This window comes from Anomaloglossus baeobatrachus, chromosome 2 (genome assembly GCF_048569485.1).
Source record: "Anomaloglossus baeobatrachus isolate aAnoBae1 chromosome 2, aAnoBae1.hap1, whole genome shotgun sequence".
Classification (NCBI taxonomy): Eukaryota; Metazoa; Chordata; class Amphibia; order Anura; family Aromobatidae; genus Anomaloglossus; species Anomaloglossus baeobatrachus.
Window position 1 is genome coordinate 92,548,417 of NC_134354.1, and position 20,670 is coordinate 92,569,086.

Sequence of the window (20,670 nt, forward strand, 5' to 3'; positions counted from 1 at the left end):
AATCTCACCACAACCGTGGGTGGCGTCACGGACAATATCCCTAAACCTAAACCACCCCCTTTCACTCACGGGCGAGGAATGCCGCTCGAGTCCCCGGGATCCGGCCCACCGCTCGAGCCACCACCGAGCAGCAGCAGCAGCCGGACCCGAGTAGTGGGTGAGCGCAGCGTCCCCTCCTCCGCCCGCGACATAATTATGACATTTTCTAGTCAAGATTGTTGAGTTGATTCTTTCTATGGCCATTTATTATAACTAATTATTCTGAATACAAAAAGGCAGAAATGATGGCCCAAAGATGACCCATAAGTGAAATTATTTATTAGTGTACGCTCACATTTCCCTAAAAATTGGACAAGTGCTACCTGATTTTTTTTTTTTTAACCATATAATCCTTTATTAATAATAATTATGGTCTGATTATCCAGCGACTGAATTTAATAGGACATCAGTTGCTGCCAGTATTGGGGCCAACAGCCCAGAGAATATGGCAGCCGCCCTGCAATCAGGGTGAGGGGACAAAAGCCCCTAATCATATATAACCGCTCAGACACCACAACTGGCAGCACTGAAGGGGTCAATTATAACTGCTCCACAGAGAAGCCCAACCCTGTGTATCTAATCCTGTGTGATACCAGCTCAGCCACTATATCTAATCCACTTTCCCCATGTATCTAGTGCTGACCCTCCATTAAAACACAGCTGCTGAGCATTGTGGCAGGAAATCACTTAAAATATCAACTATTTCTAAAAGCTACATGGGACTGCCCAGATGGCGTTACAGGTGGGTGTTATCACCACATTAGTCCTGGCGCAACCCCCGCTGGAATCTGCAGCCACAAGGATGAGAAACCATGTACCCGACCATCGAAATGACTGGGTCACAGCAGAGCCTGGCCATTCTGCAGAAAGACGTTACTCTGGCACCAAAATTAGACCCCGGGGTCATTGGAGAAGACCAGGAGACTCTCTGCAGTGCGGGCTATCTGATGTTTTATCAGCTAGCACTTGCTCCATTGTTATACTATGGCATGAGAAAAACTCGCGGCATGCTTCGATTGGTAGAGTAATTAGGATTTTGCTCACACATATAAGTCTAGGAATGGGTGTAAAATATCGGACTGCACCCAGATGTCCTCTGAGTGCAGTCATATATATGCCGAGCCAAACAATGGAGAAGAGGGAGAAATTAAGTTCTCTGTTTTCGATGGGATGAGAGAGGAGTTAGAGGCAGAGGTCTTCCCCGCTCCCTTTTCTATGAACATAGAATCTCATCAGAAACCAAAAAACTGCATCTCCAAATAAAATGTGAAAACGGGTGCCAAGTGCTATAACTACACAAAACACATACAAAAAGTTACAGTAGCACTCTGTAAGTGCCAAGACATATACAAACATAGAATATATGACATTTAAACTGTGTTAATGCCATATAGAATACAGTATACTTAGAAAAATTAAGGTTCTTTGAACAAAAATTGGCCAATTCTTGTGGGCCCATCAACTGCGGCAAGGTGACCATTCTTTGATGGGACCCTGTATTAGGCTGGACTCACACGAGCGTATGGCATCCGATGCGAGAGCATCGGATGCGATATGCTAATGTCCCCCGGCTCAGGCTCTGCTGCGAGCGTGAGCCGGGTGTCATGCGACTGTAACCCGATCTTGCGATCGGGTCACAGCTGTGAAGCTGAGTGCAGGCGCTGCGGAGGAGAGGGAGGGGTTAATCCCCCCATCTCCTCCACTGTCAGCCTGTGCGTAGATCGCACTGCACTGGGATAACATCCGAGTGCAGTCCGATGTATCTCTCGCATCCATTCACTTGAATGGGTGCGAGAGATACGGCTCTCGCAGACAATCGCAGCATGCTGCCGCTTTTCTCGCATCCAGAATCTGGATGCGAGAAAAGCTGACCAACAGCTCGCCCTCATTGCCTAACATTGGTCAGAGTGCAATGCGAGAATTTCTCGCATTGCACTCGTCCGATTTTCACGCTCGTGTGGGCGTACCCTTAGTGTCATACTTCTGGACTAAAAGTCTGCAAATACATGGGCAGATAGGATCTGTCACTAATTAAAAACACCCTGTGGCTGATGGGAAGAGAGCACAGTCAGAATCTCATCAGTTTCAACTCCTATCTCAGTAATGAGAAAGGCCTCACTGAATACAGATTTTACCTCCAAATTGAGAGTTTTGATAATAACTGATCAATTCTGGCAGAGTAAGAAATAAATTTGTCTGATAAAATATATAACGACTTGCTTATTATCATGTGTATTATTGATTTATGAAATAAACATTAAGGCCTCTTTTACACGTCCGTGAAAATCACGCACGTTTTTCACGGACGTGTCAAAGGTGCGTATTGCCCTCGGTGATAACACACGGAGAACGGGAACTTTCTACTCACCTGTCCCTGGGGTTGCTGTCCGTTGTGCTGATCTTCGGTCTCCGGTCCTGCCGACTCCCCGCTGCTGCTGCTTCCTGCCGCTGCTGCTTCCTGCCGCAGTGAAGTGAATATTCAATTAGCATAATGAGCGGCGGTCGGCAGCAAGTACCAGCAGCGGCAGAGACAGGAGGGCTGGAGAAGGTGAGTAAAGTTTTGTTTTTTTTCTCGCATACACACACACATGTTTTTTCTACGGTGCGTGTCACACGGAACACATCCGTGTGGTCCGTTTGTGTTACGCATGACCCGTTTGCGTTCCGTGTGACACCCGTGATGCCGGAGAAAACGTGGACATGTCTACGTGTGGAGCACACGGGCACACGTATGCGCCACATGTACACACGGTCCATGGCAGAATACGCACGTGAACGCAGACCCATTGATTTTAATGGGTCTACGTGTGTTCGTGTCTCTGGTACGTGAGAAAACTGACCATACACGTACCGGAGACACGGACGTGTGAAAGAGGCCTAAAACTGTGGTTACTCTTTAAACTTGATATTGTCCGCAGTAAATTCGCCATCTAAATTCCTCTATTTTGAGGGTGCATGTACATACAAGTTAGGTCTAGTAATATTTGGACAGTGACCGAATCTTTGTGATTTGGGTTCTGCATGTCACTATTTTTTATTTAAAATCAAACACCTGAGATGCAATTGAAGTGGACACTTTCAGGTTTGATTAAAAGGGTTGAACAAATATATCTTGTGACACATTTAGGAATTACAACTATTTTTCTTCAAAGCCTCTTCATTTCAGGGGCTCAAAAGTAATTGGACAAATTAATTTTACCATAAATGAAATGTTCTCTTTAATACTTTGTAGAGAACTCTTTATAGGCAATGGCTGCCTGAAGTCTGGAAGCCATGGGCGTTAACAAATGCTGGGTTTCCTCTTTTGTGATGGTTTTCCAGACTTTACTGCTGCCGACTACAGTTGTTGTTTGTTTGTGCTTTTTTTTGCCTTTAGTTTTGTGTTAGGTATGGGAAATACAGCTTGATGGGGTTGAGATCTGGTGATTTACTTGGCAATTGAAGAATATTCCACTTATTTGCCTTAAAAAACCTCATGGGTTGCTTTCGCAGTATGTTTTGGTTGATTGTCCATCTGTACTATAAGGCTATGTGCACACGGTGCGTTTTTCTCGGCGTTTTTGCGCGTTTTTCGGGTGCGTTTTTGGCCTCAAAACTGCATGACTTTGCTTCCCCAGCAAAGTCTATGAGTTTTCATTTTTGCTGTCCCCACACAGTGTTTTTTTTCAGCTGCGTTTTTGTGGTGACCACAAAAACGCAGCATGTCAATTATTCCCGCGTTTTTCACTGCGCTTTTCATCCATTGAGTTCAATGGGATGTTGAAAGACGCAATGAGAAACGCAAATAGCTGCGTTTTGGTGCGTTTCTAAGACCAAAAACGCAGCTATAAGCGCAGGAGGTGGGTAGTAAAGTGACGTGTACAGGAAGAGGATTCCTTCTGTCAGTATAGACAGAAGCATGAATCCTCCCGGTACCGTCACCGCTGCGTCCACCTCCCGTCCTGTGCATGTCTGCTGCCGTGCGGCGCCATGTACAGGCAGGAGGTGGAAGCGGCTGCGAAAACAAAAGTTAACAGTAGAATAAAAAAAAAAAAAGTTATACTCTGCAGCCTCGCGGTGCCATGCCCGCTCCCAGATCCTGTCACCGCTCCCGCTCCGGCTGTGTGCAGTCTCCCCGGGGCAGGACCTTGCTTGCAGGACCTGGCGATGGATCACCTGGCGATGGATCACCTGATGCAGTCACCTGACGCATCAGCTGATCGAGTCTCGGGCTGACGCGGGCGCCCAGCCGGTATCAGCGGATGCGTCAGGAGACTTCATCCCTGATTACCGGCAGCTGCTGCAGCGATCGGACAGGATCAGACTCCCGCCCCATCGCTCCGGGAGCTGCCGGTAATTCAGCACATAAGTGAGTATTATTTTTTTTTTTTTCTACTGATGCATCTGCTGATTGTATAATCGGCTTTTATACAATCAGCTGATGTATGATGGGATTCACATCCTTGAACCTGACAGATCATCTGATCGGTATGCTTTCCAGCAAACCGATCAGATGATATTGGATCCTGATTGGACGGCGCGGGACCCTGACCCAGGATTACTGCGGAGGGGGGTTTATTTCAATAAAGATGGAGTCACTAATTGTGTTGTGTTTTATTTCTAATAAAAATATTTTTCTGTGTTGTGTTTTTTTTTTATCTTTACTAGAAATTCATGGTGGCCATGTCTAATATTGGCGTGACACCATGAATTTCGGGCTTAGGGCTAGCTGATAATATACAGCTAGCCCTAACTCCATTATTACCTGGCTAGCCACCCGGCATCAGGGCAGCCGGAAGAGTTGGATACAGCGCCAGAAGATGGCGCTTCTATGAAAGCGCCATTTTCTGGGGTGGCTGCGGGACTGCAATTCACAGCGGGGGTGCCCAGAAAGCATGGGCACCCTGCACTGTGGATTCCAATCCCCAGCTGCCTAGTTGTACCCGGCTGGACTCAAAAATGGGGCGAAGCTCACGTCATTTTTTTTTTTTAAATTATTTCATGAAATTCATGAAATAATTTAAAAAAAAAGGGCTTCCCTATATTTTTGGTTCCCAGCCGGGTACAAATAGGCAGCTGGGGGTTGGGGGCAGCCCGTACCTGCCTGCTGTACCCAGCTAGCATACAAAAATATGGCGAAGCCCACGTCATTTTTTTTTTTGGGGGGGCAAAGAAATCCTGCATACAGTCCTGGAAGGAGGATGCTGAGCCTTGTAGTTCGACAGCTGCTGTCTGCTCTCCTGCATACACTATTGGATGGAGGATGCTGAGCCTTGTAGTTCGACAGCTGCTGTCTGCTGTCCTGCATACACTATTGGATCGAGGATGCTGAGCCTTGTAGTTCTGCAGCTGTCTGCTCTTCTGCACACACTAGTGGAGAATGAAGAACACATTGAAGAAGGAAATGACATCAGACCTTTTTTTTTTGTTCACTGATAAAAAACGCATAAGGACGCAGTGAGCAAAAACGCAGCAAAACGCAGCAAAAAAACGCACCAAATCGCGGCAAAACGCGTGCGTTTTTTGCCGCGTTTTTTCGACGCAGGTGCGTTTTTGTGCGTTTTTAGCGGCCAAAAACGCACAAAAACGCAGCGTCAAAAAAACGCAGCGTGTGCGCATAGCCTAAAGCATCGTACAAACAACCTTGCTGCAATTGGTGTAATCTGAGCAGATAGTATCACCCTGTACACTTCAGAATTCATCCGCCTCCTTCTGTCTTCAGTCACATCATCAATAAACACTACTGACCCAGGGCCGTTGGAAGTCATGCGTGCCCGGCCATCACACTGCCTCCACCATCTGTTACAGAGGATGTGCTGTGGTTAGATCATGAGCCAGTCCATGCCTTCTCCATACTTTATTCTTACCAACATTCTCATACAGGTTGTTCTTAGCTTCATCTGTTCACATAAAGCTTTTCAAGAATTGGACTGGATTCTTTAGATGTTTAGATGCAATCTAATGTGGTATTTCTATTTTGAAAGCTGATTACTGGTTTGTACCTTGTGGTGGGCCCTCTGTATTTGCTCTCCTGAAGTCTTCACTTTATTGTAGACTTATATACTGAAACACCTCCTTCCTGGACGGTTTTTATTACTTGGGTGGCTGTTGTAAAGGGGTTTTTCTTCACAGTGGAAAGGATTATGCGATCATCCTTCATTGTTGTGTTAGCTCACCAGTGCTCTCTTTTTTTGGCAGCATGTACCTAACTGTTGATTTGGGCACTCCTAAAATTTCTGCAATGTCTGATAGATTTCTTCTTTTTCATCCTAATGATAATTTGTTTTTCTTCCCTTGAGAGTTCCTTTGAGTGTATGTTGTGGGTTCACAGAAACAGCTTCCAAATAAAAATACCTCACCTGTAGTCAGCTCCAGACCTTTTACCTGTTTAAGTGATAGTGGAATGAAGACCTTTTAAGATAATTGTCAGCTTACTTTTGCTCCCTTGAGAAAAAAAGAGGCAGCTACAGATTAAAGAGCTGTAATTCATAAACCACTATTTCAACTAGGATGTTAATACTGCAAAATTAAAGCTGAGAGTCTGCACTTTAAGCCCATATTGATTAGAAAAACATTTTCAAAATACAGTTATATAAACAGTTAAACTGTCAAACCTTTTGTCACTGTCAAAATATTTCTGGACCTAACTATAACATGTATGTGTGTATATGTATGGCCGAAAGTGTTGGCACCCTTGAAATTGTTCCAGCAAATCGTGTATTTCTCTCAGAAAATTATTGCAATTATGCATGTTTTTTCATACACATGTTTATTTTCATTCTGTGTATTGGAACAACAACACAAACACACAAACTATTGAATAAAAAAAGCCAAATTATACATAAATTCACACAAAAACCCAAAAAAGGGGTTGGATAAAATTATTAGCACCTTTCCAAAATTGTGGTTAAATAACTTTATTTCTAGTATGTGATGCTCATACAAACTCACTTGTGGCAAATAACAGGAGTGTGCAATATGAAAATCACACCGGAAACCAGATAAAAAGTGGAGAAGTTAACACAATCTTTGCATTGTATGTCTGTGTGAGCCACATTAAGCATGGAGAACAGAAAAGGAGAAAAGAACTATCTAAGGACTTGAAAACCAAAATTGTTGAAAAATATCGACAATCTTAAGGTTACAAGCCCATCTCCAGAGATCTTGATGTTCCTTTCTCCACAGTGCGCAACATAATCAAGAAGTTTAAAACCCATGGCACTGTAACTAATCTCCCTGTACGTTCATAGACGTACTGTAAAAAAAAACTGTATCAGAAGAGAACATTGGGGCAGCAGAGGGAAGGTGAGTATAGTTGTTACATTTTTTTTAAAATGTGTGTTTTGATGAGGATCATATGTACCAGGATGGGGACATATATACAAGCATGGGGGACAAAGATTCAAGCATGGGATGGGAAAGCTGTGTGAACAAGGCTATTTCCCTCAGCTTCCAGCTTTTCCATGCTCTGCTAAACATCTTTCCCTCAGCATCCAGCTTTTCCATGATCTTATATCAAAGGAAAGTTGGGTGCCGAAGTAAAGATGTATAGCAGAGCATGGGTAAGCTGCATGATGAGGGAAAGATGTACAGCAGAGCATGGGGAAGTTGGGTGCTGAGGGAAAGATGTATAGCAAAGCATGGGAAAGCAGGATTCCGAGGACAAGATGGATATCAGAACATAGGAAAGCTGGGTGCTGATAGACAGGGATTTCAGAGCATGGGAAAGCTAGGTGGTGAGAGAAAGAGCCGAGTGTCGGTGTCATTATCTCGTACCCTGAGTGTCAGTGTAATTATCCGATACCTCGAGTATCAGTATCATTATCCCGTACCTCAAGTGTCGGAGTATGGGAGCCCAGGTCCAAATTTTGCAACGGCACCCATCAAACTCTACTTACGCCACTGTCAATTGACATTTGAATTAAATGAAACACTATGGCAGGAGACCCAGGAGGACTCCACTGCTGACAGAGAGACATAAAAATACTAGACTGCAGTTTGCCAAAATGTGTGTGAGTAAGCCAAAATCCTTCTGGGAAAGCGTCTTGTGGACAGATGAGACCAAGATAGAGCTTTTTGGTAAAGCTCATCATTCTACTTAACTCTTTACTGAATATGGAATGAAGTCTACAAAGAAAACAAAACAGTACCTACAGACAAACATAGTGGGTGTGCTATGATGTTTCGGGGTTGTTTTGCTACCTCTGGCACTGGGTGCCTCGACTGTATGCAATGCATCCTGAAATCTGAAGATTATCAAAGGATTTTTGATCGCAATGTAGTGCCCAGTGTCAGAAAGCTGAGTTTGTGTTCTAGGTCATGGGTCTTCCAGCAGGAAAATGACCCCAAACATACTTTAAGAAGCCCCCAGAAATGGAAGGAAACGAAGAACTGGAGAGTTCTGAAGTGACAGCAATGAATGTGGATCTAAATACTATTCAACACCTGTGGAGAGATCTTAAACTTTCTGTTGGGAGAAGGCGCCATCAGATATGAGAGACCTGGATCAGTTTGCAAAAGAAAAGTCCAAAATTCCAGGTGAGAGGTGGAAGAAACTTGTTGCTGGTTATAGGAATCGATAGATATCAGTTATTTATTAGAAAAGGGTGTGCAACCAAATATTAAGTTGAAAGGGCCAACAAATTTCTCCACCCCATTTTTGGGGTTTGTGTGAAATGTATGTTCAATTTATGTGCAAATATTTTTTTTTTGTGATGATCCAATAGACAAATAGAAAATAAACGTGTAGTTACAATGACTTTTTGGGAGAAATATAATTTCTGGGATGCCAACACTTTCGGCCATGACTGTATCTTTAATTATATCTATAATATTGCCTGCTATTTTAAACTTGAATCTATCTTGAGACTTTGCTACTCACCTGGAAAAAGAAAAAGGAGTGGCCAAGTTACTAGCATTATTTTTACTTGCTTGCCTACTTGAATCACATATTTAAAGAGGTCCGGTGACTTGCCATAAATAGTTTTTTAAACTGCTCTAGACGCCCTGAATTTGCATATCTTTTTTCTTGTTTCTGCGCTTCTCCATTTCTGAGATATAGTCTCTTCTTCCCTATATGTAAGACAGTCTTGTTAACTAAGGGAGAATGGTCTTCAATAGGGATGATCGAATACCTCAAATATTCGGCTTCGCGAATATCCGACGAATAGGTCGCCGGTATGCGAATATTCGATGCGCAATGTAAGTCTATGGGAAGCCCGAATAGTTCCGAATGGTTGTTATTCGTGTCTTCCATAGACTTACATAGCGCATCGAATATTCGTGAATAGTCAAATAGCGGCAACCTATTCGGCAAATATTCGTGAAGCCGAATATTTGAGGTATTTGATCATCATGAGCATCACGCCCTGTTGGCTAAGAAGTCTAGATTTACATATAGGGAAGAGGAGGCCATATCTCAGGATTGAAAAAGCGCAGGAACAAAAGAAAAACATTTCCAGAATCAGAACAGCTACATTTACATTAGATAAAATAATTACTTATTTTTGGCAATTAACAGGTCATTTTTAAGTTAATAATTTTTATTTTAACTTGAGATGGTAGTATTATAAAATTAGGACTAGATGACAGTTTGCAGAGTAGTTAGTCAATGATGTACACTATCAAGACTCCTAGTCTATCCCAAAACAGGTTCTGTTACATGTATTTTTATAGTTTAGTCATTATGGCCAAGTACATTAAAATAGTATTTACAAACATGCATTTCCTCTACAATTAACCCTTAACTTTAGATTATTATACATAAGATGAGGCAAAAAAATAATCTGTCTAAACATTAAAATTTATAAATTACTACTGTATTTTGTGAAGGTTGATGTGTTATGAGGGCTATCACTGCCCACATGGTCCACGAATGCGCTCCTGTTCATATGTTGTCTTCAACTTCGCCTAGAAGGGTGGGTGGTCCTGTTGAATTGAATGAGGATTATTCGTTTGTGGACTAATGACATTTCAAACTTCTCTTTTCCGTGCAGTTTTGGGTGCAAATCAAACCTGCTGCATGTTAATTGTTGGTGCATTTTTTTCCTGCATTTTTTAGCCCTTCCAACCATAGATTTCCCTAAAAAAGTGCAAAAACACACCAAACATGCACTTGTTTTTCTGCCACAAGGTGCGTTTTTTGGTACAGAAAAACAGCGTGCAGACATATCCTTAGGGTACTTTCACATTGTGTTTTGTCCCTCATTCAGTGTGGTCACGTCAAGACTTCCCATCTGAACCCCTCCTGCAAAATGGGATTCGGATGTATGCGCCAACAGGGCCACTGACTATAATGGTACAGATGGAGTCACCGTGTGCTCTATCGCGCACCATTTTCAGGGGCATACGCCTATTGGAGGCGGACACTCAGACATAGTAGACTGTGCCTGGGGGTCTGCCTCCCGTAAGTGTATACTCTGGTAAATGGTGCACGACATAGCACACGATGACTCCGTCGGCGCATAAGCCCGTATCCCATTTAGCGGGCGTTCAGACGAAAGCCCTGATGGGACCACTGATCGGGGAGAGGAATGCAGTTTGTGCACAAGGCCTTAGGGATACTTTGCACGCTGCGACATTGCTAGCCGATGGTAGCGATGCCGAGCGCGATAGTACCTGCCCCCGTCGCACATGCGATATCTTGTGATAGCTGCCGTAGCGAACATTATCGCTACGGCAGCTTCAAATGCACTTACCTGCCCTGCGGCGTCGCTCTGGCCGGCGACCCGCCTCCTTCCTAAGGGGGCGGGTCGTGCGGCGTCACAGCGACATCACACGGCAGGCGGCCAATAGAAGCGGAGGGGTGGAGATGAGCGTGATGTAAACATCCCGCCCACCTCCTTCCTTCCGCATAGCTGCTGGAGGCAGGTAAGGAGATGTTCCTCGCTCCTGCGGCTTCATACACAGCGATGTGTGCTGCCGCAGGAACGAGGAACCACATCGTACCTGTCGCTGCAGCGAAATTATGAAAATGACCGACACTATACAGATCACCGATTTACGACGCTTTTGTGATCGTTTATCGGTGCATCTAGGCTTTACACGTTGCAACGTCGTTACTGGCGCCGGATGTGATCACTTTCGATTTGACCCCGACGACATCGCAGTAGCGATGTCGCAACGTGCAAAGTACCCCTTAGACTCAAGACCTGATTTGAATTGAATAGAGATGCCATTGCGTAGTAAAACATCAAGGACAGATTGCAAACATTTTAATAAATATTTAATGTAATAGTATACAAATGTAACAAACTCTTTTTTATACATTTAATGACACATGCTGTTAATTTGAATAGTTAAATGTCAAATTAAACTGTGATCCATCTGTATGTAAGTCATAGAAAATGAGTTTTCATGGTAATTTCTGATGAAAACAGGTGTTGGGGTTATAACCAGAGACAGATGTGACCACAATATTCATTCTTCATGTCTTAATTTGTTCTGAACACCATTAACTAAAATGTCAGGCTCATTCCATCCGGGACTAAGAGCTTGAACACAGTTTATCTCACATTCACTATCCTTGTCACTGTCTAAAAATGGATTTATCCAACAATTTGAAATGTAAATATTGGTTTGTCCTTAAAAGAATCGCCCCCGCTCCTTTGATGTTTTTGCCTATGTACTTCCCCCATAGTGAAGCAGTCATGTTCATATCATTATACTTTTATGTAACCTTTTTAAGTATTGACTTTAACCCAGCGTGAAATTCCATTTATACCGCTCCAGTACAAACCTGCGTGAACTGGAGTTTATCATCACTATAGTTCTGCAGGAGATGTTATATATTATATGATTTAAGATACTGAGCTTTCAGACAGATTATCTTTCCTCAGCTGTAAAAAGTAATAGGTAACTTTATTCCCCATAGGTACATCTCATCCAGAAAATTGTATTTCTGCAGAGCATTTTGCTTGGAGACAAAGATTGCTATCAAAATTGATTTTTTTTGGGATGGGGGGGGGGTTAAACCAATTTGAACTAAAATTACCAATGAACTTCAATGAAGTTGTAGCAACAAAAAAAGCAGGACATATTGATATCTTCCATTTACCCTAGTCACTCAAAAGAGAGAGATCTGTACAACAGGATAAGTCTCATGCAATTTGCTGTGTGTGTGTGTGTGTCAGTATGTGTGTCAGTATGTGTGTTAGCATGTGTATCAGCATGTGTCAGCATGTGTGTCAGCATGTGTATCAGCATGTGTGTCAGCATGTGTATCAGCATGGGTGTCAGCATGTGTATCAGCATGTGTGTCAGCGTGTGTATCAGCATGTGTGTCAGCTTGTGTATCAGCATGTGTGTCAGCGTGTCTATCAGCATGTGTGTCAGCGTGTGTGTCAGCGTGTGTGTCAGCGTGTGTATCAGCGTGTGTGTCAGCATGTGTGTCAGCGTGTGTATCAGCATGTGTCAGCGTGTGTATCAGCATGTATGTCAGCGTGTGTATCAGCATGTGTGTCAGCGTGTGTATCAACATGTGTGTCAGCGTGTGTATCAGCGTGTATGTCAGCGTGTGTGTCAGCATGTGTATCAGCATGTGTACCAGCGTGTGTGTCAGCATGTGTGTCAGCGTGTGCCAGCGTGTGTATCAGCATGTGTGTCAGCGTGTGTATCAGCATGTGTGTCAGCATGTGTGTCAGCGTGTGTCAGCGTGTGTGTCAGCATGTGTGTCAGCGTGTGTATCAGTGTGTGTATTAGCATGTGTGTCAGCGTGTGTGTCAGTGTGTATCAGCATGTGTGTCAGCGTGTGTCAGCATGTGTGTCAGCGTGTGTATCAGTGTGTGTATTAGCATGTGTGTCAGCGTGTGTGTCAGCGTGTATCAGTATGTGTGTCAGCGTGTGTCACCATGTGTGTCAGCGTGTGTATCAGTGTGTGTATTAGCATGTGTGTCAGCGTGTGTGTCAGCATGTGTGTCAGCTTGTGTGTCAGCGTGTATCAGCGTGTGTGTCAGTGTGTGTTTCAGCGTGTGTGTCAGCGTGTGTGTCAGCATGTGTGTCAGCCAGCAGCAGGGGAGGACGGCGTGCAGCACCCACCGGAGACCACAAGAGGACCTGGGAGCCACGCAGACGTCCGGGTCTGGTAAGTATGAGTCTCCAGGGAAGTTGGGGGATCTGCTTTTTTGGGGGGTAAACTTACCCCCAACCATGTTTCTCCAAGAATAAGACCTCCTCCAAAAATAAGCCCTGGTGCTTTTTTGGGGGGGGCGAAAAAAATATAAGACAGTAAGTAAGAATGGACTGGGATTACAATAGTTAAATGAGATGAATAAATTGAATGAGATAAATGCTTTGTAGCTGCAGGAACTGGTGATAGGTTGTGTGTGTTCCCTGCAGTGATGACTGAGTGCAGGGTGCGCTGCTGGAGAAGAGGCACACAGGGGATGCACAATGAGTTTAATGGGACCAAGGTAATGTGGAAAAGACCTGAAATTTGTACTTGAGATGAAGTATGTCATGGACTACCTGTTGGTGAATGGTTTACAATAGGACCATTTGCATAGACTTGCCTTCTGGTTCCCAGGCATGGATGGAACTTGTAATGCTACTAGGCTGTGGGCTGTGTAGGCAGCAAGGTGAATGAGCAGGTGGAGTCCCTATGGTACATATCTGCTAAGTATCCCTTTTATTTAAAGTCCGGATGAACCCGCTGAACAGAACGTCCATAGGCCCGCTCATCTCTAGTTGTAACTCTTATTGCAATCCATTCAAGAGCACTAGAAACAGGCATGGATAGATGTGGCGCTGTTTCTGGAAGAAAGCAAACATTTTTTTCCTAAATTTGTACAGTTCTTGAAAAAACAGTAATACAATCACTGAGGTTAATGACAACATATGACAATGTAGATATTTATATAGGATGCAAAGTTAGTTTATGAAATAGAAGATTGTGTTTTGAAATCTAAAATTATTGGGCATTTCTTGATTATTTGTCAATTCTTCATACTGGGCAACTCTTGATTATTTCTCTCGTTACTATAATTGGTACTTTACAGTTTGGTGTTCACCTGCAATAGAGAGCAACAAGTGAAATTAAAGGGGTTGTCCCACCATCAAAATACATTTTAATCAATTGATTGTAGAATAATAATAAATTCCACAATTGGATGTGTTAAAAAAATGTTCCTGTGCGGAGATAATCTTATATATTTGTCCCTGCTCTGTGCTGTGTAATTGCCGTGTCTGACCATGTGGAGCTGCAGGAGCACATAGTCACATATACAGAGCTCCTGGCCAGGGGAAGAAGAATAAGTGAATATACTAATGACCCTGCTCATCATAAATCAAGTCAGTGCTGTACGAGCTTCCTTGTATATCCTGCCTTAGGCTGAGAACGCACTTTGCGTTCACCTACTTGCAGTTCAAAACGCACGTTTTGGGCTTAATTGATTTGACCAAAGTTGCCTTTTTCTGAACTTTAGCGCTGAAAACGCATGCGTATTTACCGCGTTTTAGATGCGTTTTCGGTGCTTTTTACATGCGTTTTCACCTGCGTTTTGACAGATGCGTTTTGAACATCAAGACACTGCCTAATAAAGTTTAAACAGTCAAAAAGAATGAAAAAAGTTAAAAAAAAAAGGAAAAAAACTATTATTGGGAAAAATAATAAAAATAGATATAATTCATAAAATTATAGCGGTAATAAACATTTTATCGGAAATATAGCAATAAATGCATTTTTTTCATAAATTTAATTGTCGGATTTTGTGTGTGTGTAAAGGGACATATCAAACCATTATTTCGATGTCCAAAAAGCATGCGTTTTGGTAGTCCAGAACGCATGTTTTCTGCACTGAAAAAGCAGGTAAAACGCAGGAATTTGCAGAAATCTTGGTTTTTGCCATTTCTCATTGACTTCAATGTTAGCAAAACGCACCCAAAATAGCAAAAACAATTGACATGCTGCTTCTTTGAACGCATGGTTTTTGCTACAAAATATGCAAATTAAACACAGCGTTTCAAAACGCAAAGTGCGGTCAAGAAATCATTTCCATTGACTATCATGGAAAACCAAAACGCATGAATTTTGGCACAAAAACACTGCTGCTCAAAACGCTGCGGAAACGCAGGTAAAAACGCAAAGTGCGTTCTCACCCTAAGTTTGTATTATCAATGACATGATTTATGATAAGGGCACATGGCTAGTGACATGGCAAAAACAATTGCTCCTGTGATAAAACAAACAGGGAGGGAAATGTTTACTTTCACAGAAACGAGCATCTGAAAGTCCCTGTTGTGTCAACAGTATATTCAATGATAGATAAGTGAATTTAGTTATAAATTATACTCATAGTTCCCCCTCTTGAATGGAGCTATGTATGCATGACCATGAGCTGTTGTAGCTCTACATGTTTGGACAGACAGCACATAGTAGGACGCATATATAAGACTAGAAGGTGGCCCGATTCTAACGCATCGGGTATTCTAGAATTTATTGTGTAGTTAATGTATGTTTTTTGTTATATATATCGATGTTGTTGTGTGTAGTTGCCAGTGTTTGTGTAGGGCACTGTAAATGTTCTGGGTGTTGTCTGGGTGGGGGCGTGTGTGAGAGCGGTGTTGTATGTGTGTTGCGTTGTTTGTGGAGCGCTGTTTGTCTACAGCGTTCTGTGTGTGTGGTGCTGTGTGTGTTGCGCGGTTTGTGGGGGTGTGGAGTGCGTGTGTGTGTTTTGGGGAGGTATGTTTTGTGCAGTGTGTGTGTTGCACGGTATGTGCGTATATTTGTGTATGCCGCGGTGTTTGTGTGTTGGGTGTTGTGTGTGTGCGGCGTTGTCTGTGTGTGGGTGTCTGTGTAGGCCGGTGTTTGTGGTTCCCAGTGTGTGTGTGGTGTGTTGTGCGGTGCGCGTGTGGCGGTGTGTGTGTGTTTTGGGGGGAGGTGGGCACCCCCATCGTGCTCCATCCCCCATGCTGCGCACCCCCCATCGTGCTCCATCCCCCATGCTGCGCACCCCCCATCGTGCTCCATCCCCCATACTGCGCACCCCCATCGTGCTCCATCCCCCATGCTGCACACCCCCATCGTGCTCCATCCCCCATGCTGCGCACTCCCCATCGTGCTCCATCCCCCATGCTGCGCACCCCCCATCGTGCTCCATCCCCCATGCTGCGCACCCTCATCGTGCTCCATCCCCCATGCTGCGCACCCCCCATCGTACTCCATCCCCATGCTGCGCACCCCCATTGTGCTCCATCCCCCATGCTGCGCACTCCCCATCGTGCTCCATCCCCCATGCTGCACACTCCCCATCGTGCTCCATCCCCCATGCTGTGCACTCCCCATCGTGCTCCGTCCCCCATGCTGCGCACCCCCCATCGTGCTCCATCCCCCATGCTGCGCACCCCCCATCGTGCTCCATCCCCCATGCTGCACACCCCCCATCGTGCTCCATCCCCCATGCTGCGCACCCCCCATCGTGCTCCATCCCCCATGCTGCGCACCCCCCATCGTGCTCCATCCCTCATGCTGCACAACCCCCATCGTGCTCCATCCCCCATGCTGCGCACGCCCCATCGTGCTCCACAGTCACACATCAGACAGTATACACGCACACATCTGATCGCATACATTCACACCCCACTTCTCCCTGTGCCCTCTGGTGGGCGGTCCCAGCAGCTGTGCTGCATGCCGTGCTCCTCTGCCTTCTGCCGACACTCACAGATCCGATCGCATACTCTCACACATCAGAACACACGCACACACACCCGATTGCATACACGCACACACACCCGATCGCATACACGCACACACACCCGATCGCATACACGCACACACACACCCGATCGCATACACGCACACACACACTGACGATATCGCACATACGCGCTCACACAATCACAACATCCGGAGATACCACATGCTTCCGGCCATGTGATCATCCGGCAGGTCCTGGAAGGTCACTGCACGCACAGTATCGCTGCCGAGAAGTAAGCGATATCACTGGATGTTGTGAGTGTGTGGATGCAATCTGATGTGTGTGTGAGGTGTGTGAGAGTGAGTGAGTGTGATCTGATGTGTGTGTGTCTGTTCTTATGTGTGTGCGTGTGTGTGTGTTCTGCCGCTGCAGGACCTCGATGCGCTCACCTGCTCCCGGTCGGCGTCTGGTGAGTATGACTGCGGGGTCTTCTTTCTTCTGTCTTCTCTATTCTGGGGGTGCCCGCTGCCTATAATGAAGTGTCTTGCAGTGTCTTTAACTCTTTCACCGCTGCATGACACTTCATTATTGACCGCAGCGTATGCCGGCTCCCTACACATGTGTACCGGGAGCCGGACCGCAGCGTATGCTGGCTCCCTACACATGTGTACCGGGAGCCGGTGTTCGCAGGTAACCATGATACACATCGGGTAACTAAGGGAAGCGCTTCCTATAGTTGATGAGGAAATAGAGCGAAAGAAGGGTGGATCCAGCACAAATCCTCGTGGTTAAAAGTAAAAAAACATCCTTTATTTCAAAAGTTAAAAAGATCTTCAGAGACCGAGAGTAGGGAAAATATTTACAATGGACGCATAGGTAAACTTTATGCGTTTCGGACTTGGGGGGTAAAAACAACGGAGCCCTTAATCATAAGTGACCTATGCTTAGCTGGAAGCAACTCATATAGGGGAGGAAGTGAAATACACACCAGGAAAAGGGGCGGAAATGAAAAAAATCCGTAGGTGGAAGGAAAAAGCCAAACCACCTGTACCTACTTCAATTAAGAGACAAAAAGGTGTTCAAACTATATGAGATAAATATATAACCGTAATATTATGTATTAATAGATACTCATATACAGAAGAATATTAACAAAAAATCACATAAGAAAAAATGGGTTACAAGCAGGAAAGACAAGATTAGCAAATCTTCTATAACCACAGCAAATAATTGAAAGTCGATATATGATATTCATTTTTTTCTCTTTCTTTTTCCCATCAATTTATACCATGATTGCAAAATAAATACCAACAAAAGGACAAAATAATTAATGAATGTAGAAATATATATATATATATATATATAAATGTATGAAGTGTATCAGATATTAAAAAAATGTGTCAACTTAAATAATGACAAAATCTTACCAATAAATGTGTAGACAGAGTAATCAATGTTAACATCCCAATGTAATGATGTAATGTGCAGTCTGGAGGGAGGGGGGGGGGGGACGAGACAAATAAAAAAATGTTGAATGTATATATATGAAATGTATATGATGTCAGTGATAAAGATGTCAATTTGAAAAATAATAATAAAATCTCACAGATAAATGTGCAAAAAAATATATATAATCTATGTCGGCATCACCATATAAATACAAACTGGGGGAGGGGAAGGGGGGGGATAAACAGAATCGGGTATAAATGATCAGAAAATATATCTCAAATCAGAACGATAGTTCAGGCCATGCGGATGTCTGGTATTAAGTTTCAATATCCATTTAGCCTCCGTATGTAAAAGTGTCTGAAACCAATCCCCTCCTCGGAATGGCTTGGGAACAAATTCAACACCAGTGACTGTAAGAGAAGAAAAATCTGCAGAATGGTGTTCCATGAAATGTCGGGTAAGACCCGACAGGGAACGTTTTTGTGATGGAAGATTATTAGAAGTAGTTGGCTCAAGACAAGACGCTATCCTAGTGTGTTCAGATATCCTAGTTCTTTACTTTACTCAGTCTTCCTGTGGGGGAACTATTTCGGGCTAAAAGACTTTGTTCTTCTGATCAAGCTTATTCTAAAGAAGCTTCCCACATTAAACATAGATTGAAAACCAGAGGTTATTCCAACCAAACAATTAATAGAGCATCGTCTATTGTGGACAATAGGACCCGTTCCAGTTTGTTATTAGATCGCATCAAACCCACTACATATAAAGAAAAAATTACTTTTTCCACCCCATATAGTGTGGATTTTTTCCACATAAAAGATGCGATTTTACGCTTTCTTCCCCTTCTTGAACAGGATGTTACATTGAAGTCTGTTCTTTCTAATGGAGTTAACATTGTGGCGAAAAGAGCGTGCACAATTGGTAACATGATTGCACCAACCGCTTATACAGTTCGTAACCCTAAGAAAACATGGCTTAGTGTCTCAGGCTCTTACAAATGTAATTCTAGTCGTTGCGGTCTGTGTAAGTTTATGAACACCACCAAAGTCATCACTAATGTTGACAATACAGACTATAGGATTAACTCATTTATTAATTGTGCCACTACTCATGTAGTTTACAAAGCCACATGTTCTACATGTAACATGAGTTATATCGGCTGTACGTCCAGACCTTTGAGAACTAGGATATCTGAACACACTAGGATAGCGTCTTGTCTTGAGCCAACTACTTCTAATAATCTTCCATCACAAAAACGTTCCCTGTCGGGTCTTACCCGACATTTCATGGAACACCATTCTGCAGATTTTTCTTCTCTTACAGTCACTGGTGTTGAATTTGTTCCCAAGCCATTCCGAGGAGGGGATTTGTTTCAGGCACTTTTACATACGGAGGCTAAATGGATATTGAAACTTAATACCAAACATCCGCATGGCCTGAACTATCGTTCTGATTTGAGATATATTTTCTGATCATTTATACCCGATTCTGTTTATCCCCCCCCCTTCCCCTCCCCCAGTTTGTATTTATATGGTGATGCCGACATAGATTATATATATTTTTTTGCACATTTATCTGTGAGATTTTATTATTATTTTTCAAATTGACATCTTTATCACTGACATCATATACATTTCATATATATACATTCAACATTTTTTTATTTGTCTCGTCCCCCCCCCCCTCCCTCCAGACTGCACATTACATCATTACATTGGGATGTTAACATTGATTACTCTGTCTACACATTTATTGGTAAGATTTTGTCATTATTTAAGTTGACACATTTTTTTAATATCTGATACACTTCATACATTTATATATATATATATTTCTACATTCATTAATTATTTTGTCCTTTTGTTGGTATTTATTTTGCAATCATGGTATAAATTGATGGGAAAAAGAAAGAGAAAAAAATGAATATCATATATCGACTTTCAATTATTTGCTGTGGTTATAGAAGATTTGCTAATCTTGTCTTTCCTGCTTGTAACCCATTTTTTCTTATGTGATTTTTTGTTAATATTCTTCTGTATATGAGTATCTATTCATACATAATATTACGGTTATATATTTATCTCATATAGTTTGAACACCTTTTTGTCTCTTAATTGAAGTAGGTACAGGTGGTTTGGCTTTTTCCTTCCACCTACGGATTTTTTTCATTTCCGCCCCTTTTCCTGGTGTGTATTTCACTTCCTCCCCTATATGAGTTGCTTCCAGCTAAGCATAGGTCACTTATGATTAAGGACTCCGTTGTTTTTACCCCCCAAGTCCGAAACGCGTAAAGTTTACCTATGCGTCCATTGTAAATATTTTCCCTACTCTCGGTCTCTGAAGATCTTTTTAACTTTTGAAATAAAGGATGTTTTTTTACTTTTAACCACGAGGATTTGTGCTGGATCCACCCTTCTTTCGCTCTATTTCCTCATTACCTTGGCTGGCTTGGACCTTCCAGCGGATCCGTGCACCCAGGAGATCCCAGCAGTGGAGTTGGCAGGTGAGCTGAAATATCTTCATTTTCACGTCTAGTTCACGGTCCCCTTTTTCGTGCTCCCTGCCACTCTCG

At 43.3% G+C, this 20,670-nt stretch overlaps 1 protein-coding gene and 1 non-coding gene across 2 annotated transcripts in view; one reads left to right on the forward strand and one right to left on the reverse strand.

Annotated features, from left to right (window-relative positions):
• Window positions 1–20,670, forward strand: part of GRPR (gastrin releasing peptide receptor) — a 179,773-nt gene that overhangs the window by 21,598 nt on the left and 137,505 nt on the right. The gene's annotated exons all lie outside the window — the stretch shown is intronic.
• On the reverse strand, window positions 850–978 carry LOC142292845 (small nucleolar RNA SNORA35). Its single transcript, XR_012750863.1, has one exon. It is a non-coding gene; the product is annotated as a small nucleolar RNA SNORA35 (small nucleolar RNA).